We start from the raw sequence: 6,000 nt of genomic DNA, 5'->3' as shown, positions 1-6,000 counted from the left end.
CATCTTCTGTGTGATTTTGTTTTTATTTTCAGTCTTAATCCACAGATTCCCATTTAATTTAGTTTTACGATTATTCAAGCTCGGGGAATGTTTGTTTTATCTTTCCTTAGTTTGAAAAACTACATGCTACATTTACTGTTCATTAGTATATTTACTAATATAAACAGACAATAAGCGTGTAGTATTATTACAGAATTTCTGCCAATAAAGATACTTCTTTATAAGGTGAAGCGATTTACATTGATGGATTTAACCAGAGCAGTTACATTAGATGTTCCTTTATGGCCTATTTTCTCGAATACAGATTTTATGTATTTGTCTTACTGGTGCAAGCATACCGGAGACATGTCATCTTCTATCTTTCAAAAAAATATATATACTGTAGTTTGAAATAAGCTCTACTTGAGAACGTTGATACAAACATATATCTAAAAAACATTTTGTTATTGAGTTACAGCTAGTGAAAGATTTTTCCTGTATTTCAGTTTTCCTGGTGAAATGAGTTCATACTGAAACTTTCTGGTGTTAAACCAGATGGTTTTGTATGACTTTTAACCTCAAAAATCAAATAAAATTGATCACAGAACTGCATCTCTTGCAGTTTTCATAATATCCAACATAAAACAGAAAAAATAGCTCTATATACATGCATGTATCTTCCTAGAGCCATCTCTTAACCTAAGTTGACCGTCGTAAACTATTCTTAATTGTAGTTGGCTGCTGTAAATAAATAAATGGAGAACTTAAATCTTCAGTCGTTAAAATTTTTCTGAAATATAATGACGGAAAAAAATATGTTGCTGTTAAAATATATTAACAAATTTTAATATAACTTTTCAAAAAATTTGAAGTAAACTAATTGGAAAACAGTTATTTACTTTAGTTCTAGAAGTACCGTTATTCAAATATCAGTTTGATAAACATAATTGGTTTGTTATAAATTTTATATGTGTGTGTGTGTGTGTGTGTGATTGTGTGTTGTTTCTTAACACAATTATTTATTTTTTAGTATAATGTAGTATTTAGTACGATTCAGTATAATTATTTATTTTATTTACTTATATATCTATTGTTCTGTATCTACTTTTATTATAACTTATGTTGTGTTCATGAATTAGCTTTAACTTAACGGTTTTATTTACAGGAATATCAAGCATGCCATTATTGTTAACCACTAATCTGCTGGAGAATTCAACTTTACCTACAGTACCTGTATTAGCACCACCAAACGTCAATAATTATAGATATTTTTAATGAAACTTAGTTGTTCAAAGGTTTTTATTGTAAATTCGAATAATGCATTAAGCGACAGAAAGTGTAAAACAATTTTGAATGTAATTATACATGATGGTGTCTGAATACAATTATATAATTTTTTAAATGATTTTGTCTATATTTTTTAAATATAACACACACACATACACTTACTTTTCTTTTGTATTTGAAACATTTAATATTTTTAAGTAGAAGTGATTCTGTCAGAAAAGAATATGTATACAATCTTAAGTTAAAATTTATTTTTCATATCATGATAAAGACAGATTACTTGTGTTGATCATATTGTAGAGGTTATGATAATGATAAAGTTATTAAGCGGTAAATGTTATCTATGTACGATTCATTTTCTTCTATGGAAATTTACATAATGCTTGTAATGTATATCGCATTTATGTTGTATAGTAAATTATGTTCGCTTAATCTTTATTATAATTATTGAAACTAACCTGATAAAAATATTTTTAAAGTTACATTTGTTCGATGCAAGAACTAGGACCGTCACCTGCACTTTTACTTTACCTAGAAAGCTGTACAAAGATTTTCAAGATATTTCTCAATTAAATATATTGTGTTACAACAGAAGATTAAGGCGGGACTATATACCAATACTTTTGTGTACTGATAGATATAAAGAATAGATTTTTTAGCGGTCCTGATTTCAGGGCTTAAAAATTGATGCGCATTAATTTCATTTGTGCGATTCATCTGGAAAGGGTCATTATCAGGTATTATTATTTTCTCATCAGATTTCCTACCAAAATGTGAAAGTTTTTTTAGGGTTATTTACCAGTCAGTGGCTTTGTTCTCTTTTGACTTATATGTGATTCTGCATTACCGAATCTTTATAGACAAGAAAAAAAAAACATTCCTACTGCACCTTTTGTTTAATACCTCTATGTGGACAAGGATGTCCTGGATACCTGCACCAGTAGTAGGAGATGAAGAACAAAAAAAATTATTTATATAATTTTTTGTTGGCAATCCACTTTTGCATAAAACTTCAGATACTTCAGGCTTATATTCTCCAAAGAAAGGAGATTTGGCTAGAAATATATATATTTAACGTTGGAGTAAAATACAATGGTGCAATGCAATTTTTTCTCTGAGATCACTCTTGCAGAAATATGATATTATGGAGTCTACTAAGCACTCTGATAAAGTCCGATAAAATTTTATCAGATTTACTAAAAATTTTAAGGTCCAAAAGAATTTCTATGACTTTCGTGCTAAGAGCTTTTGCAAATTCGAAATATCAAAGTTTTTGCCCCACCATCATGGGTTACTGTCGATATATTTGGAATTTTTTTATGGCTTTTGGTTATTATAAGAAAATCTTTGAATTTAAGAAATGAAAACGGTTTTAGAACTGCACGCTTTTTGTACAGGAAAAATTGTTAAAAATTTTAGCTTTGTCTTATCTAGCTTTTGCTCTATATTAAGCTAATTCAGATACTGCCACTGGATTGTTCCAGCTCTGCTTCTAGACAAGGCACTAGTGTTCAAAGTAGGTTTTAAAAGATCTTTGCATAATTAAATGAACGCAAACAATTAAAATCATGCATGCTGTTCATACTTGTAAATAAATATTACCTTTCAAAACCCGATTTGAACACCTACATTGCAACCAGTGGTAGCAACACAACATTCAGAAGTCCCATCAATCTCTAAAGAAACCGAGTTCCACCCCTCAGTCATAACTTGAATCTATTAAATTCTGCTAAAGTTTAACTCGCGGTATAATTTTTCCAGTCGGTTCTCCATTTGTGCAAACAGCTGGGTGGCTGCAAAATATCTAGATTACAACTGATCTGGCCAACAATTTTGAGAGTTTTAAGGTAGGTCTCGCAGAAATGTTTGTACTAGTTCTCTCTCTATTACCTCCCGCATTCAAATACTGTGGGAGGATTAGGTAGAGTAGAGGGCTGAAAGCTTGAATTATAGAATTTATTAAATACTACATATTACAACTGCATAATTTAAACACGTCCTTTCTGCCACTCCACGCACCGTAGACACCGCGTCCAACGCAGACTTGCCCCTTCTGAAATAGTATTGTCGGTCATGGATTCAACCTGCTAATTCGACCGCGGAGGACAGCCGCTGAAGTATCAGTCTTTCCAAAATCGTAGCAGTCGTATCAATCATTGAGAGTGGACTATATGAGGCAGGGAGTTGGCGCTCCCTGCCTAACCATTTCGTTATGAAATTAACCAAATTTCATAAGAAATGGCTAGAAGGATTTTAAAATAACAAAGGCCTTACACTCTTGTTATATTGTTTTTTGGGGGTTTAATAACCATTGACAGGTTTATCTTTTGATGCTCCTTTTGACAAGACTAGTCCGTGACTATGTCACTTGTGCTCTATTTTTGGGGAGAAAAAGATACTTTCTCTCTTTTTTTTTTTGTGGAAGGGACTAATGGCATAGCAGTCGATGCCCCTAAAACTTAAAAAAAAAAATTATAAATATTACATATTATATTCTTTTATATATTAATTAATTGTTAATATAAACTTCAAGGGAGTAAGGGACGCGGTCTCCTAAATCTTAACTTCTTTCTTAAAACTACACTTATTACATTTAGTTCTAACACTATACTTATAGTTCTACGTATTTTATACGTATAGTTCTATAGCACTATACTTAAGAAGCTACACTTATCGCTGTTTGGACTAAAAAGGAATACAAAATCTCCTTGTGAGGTACTTAATCAGAACAAAAGATGCCGGAGCGAATTCCAACACAACCTGTCGCTATGAAATCTCAGAACGCTCCCCATACTGGCGGGAATAGCCGTTTTCCCGCTCTTATATAAATAAAAATTCAACTCTTCACCAAACCAAGATTGGTGGGAGAATTATTCCCGCCACAGCTAGACTTTACGGGAATGAAAACAAACAGTCTGGTTACTTGTTTGGTTCTTTTCCAAAATAACCAGCTCCCCGCATGGCAGCCGAACGCAGCTCGACAAGACGACCGACAGGGCGACGGGCTCGCAGCGGATTGTAAATTACTAAAAAATAATTCAATGGGAGTGAATGTTCTGGAGTACCTGTAAGAGGACCCAAAACTTTGTGATACAATTTTCTGACCACTGAAAGCGGAATAATTTTTTGAGGCAAAAATTTTATATTAATGATAAACGGGTAATAAATGAACAGTTTAATTTTATAATATTTACTCAATGATTATAATAAAATATTGATACATAAATATCAATTATTTTTTTTAATTAAAGGGATTCGGTCACTAGGATTCATGGAGAGGCAAGGAGAGTTTTTTTGAGTTGAGTCTCAGTAAATTTTTTTTACTGTTTCTTGAAGATTGAATTATTTTGTAAAACGTAAGTGAATATTATTAATACTTTAGATTTTGTTAACTGAAAGTGACCTGGGTTACAACAGGGCTCAAAATTCTCTTATACTGTTTAATCTTTGCTGGTTTCTAAAAACAGATCAATTCTCTATTTTTTAATACAAATTTGAATATCACAGCATATTTAGTTAGAAGATTTTTGTTAATTAGAAGGAGCAAAAAAAGGGAGCCTCCAAAATACAATAAATTCTTTACTTGTCTCTTAACGTAGAACAGTTTGAATATCATGATACAGAATTAAATTTTTTTGTCATTTCTGTTTTAAATGCTGCTCATTTAGTAACTAGATTGTTTGTCAACATTTAATGAACATACGAGTTCGTTGAATTTAGTGGTAATACTTTGTTGCCATATCATCCTTTTATTTCATTTGCCACTTTTTACACGACTGTAATGTATTTATTGTGTATGTATGTATGACTCCGCGTTGGAATCCTTACGTTACCGGGAGTACCGTAGGCTATATAAATAAATATATATAACATTTTTTTTTTTTTTAATATAAATTAATTTAAAAAAATAGAAAATAAGATTATACTGCATACAAGCTTTCACTCGTACGCTTTTTAATTATCCTATATTATAGTGTACGTAAGTAATACCTGAAGGCGAGCACGTAGTACGCTTTGGCATCCCCTCCACTGCTCTTAACATCACTCAGCGACTTCTCCTCATACCAGCAGCCAAACTAGTGTATACAAAATGTCACATCAAGTAATTTGCAATGACTTGCACCGTATCTAAATATGACGTCACTATTATAGTAACAAAATATTTTCTAGTAATTTGTTATTAGAAATAAAATTATTTATGCCAAATATTTTGTTCAAGGTGCTAAACTAATGTTTTGCTATAAATAAACAGTAACAATGACGTACTACAAAAGTATATGAAATGAGTTGTTTATTTACTATTGTAATGTTATGATTTTCTTTGACGTGGCGTAGTTATTTACAAAAATTATTTTTAAATAACACGTATGCATTACTTTTGTGGCAACCAGTATTCTAAATGCCGGAAAGGGGTGGCGACGAGGAGTCAAGCAGAGGCAGCTTGTAGGAAGGACACGCCTTTAGGTTTTACATACACTATATTAAAATTATTCTGTATTAACACTATTTTAATTATACTATATTAAAGAGCAATTTTTTTTTTTGGCAGTCGTAGTTTTTAATATTTATCTCATGTTCTTTACAACAGTTAAATTTTAAAGAATCAGTAAAATAACTTACCAAGAGAATCAACTCTCTACGGATTCTAATTACGTATTATTATTAAATGCTAATCAGTACCAAGAAATTATTTTATAGGCTGTCCTCTGGAAAGAGGCAAACAAATTTGAGTCT

This window comes from Lycorma delicatula, chromosome 7 (genome assembly GCF_047948215.1).
Source record: "Lycorma delicatula isolate Av1 chromosome 7, ASM4794821v1, whole genome shotgun sequence".
Taxonomy (NCBI): Eukaryota; Metazoa; Arthropoda; class Insecta; order Hemiptera; family Fulgoridae; genus Lycorma; species Lycorma delicatula.
This window is presented reverse-complemented; position numbering follows the sequence as displayed.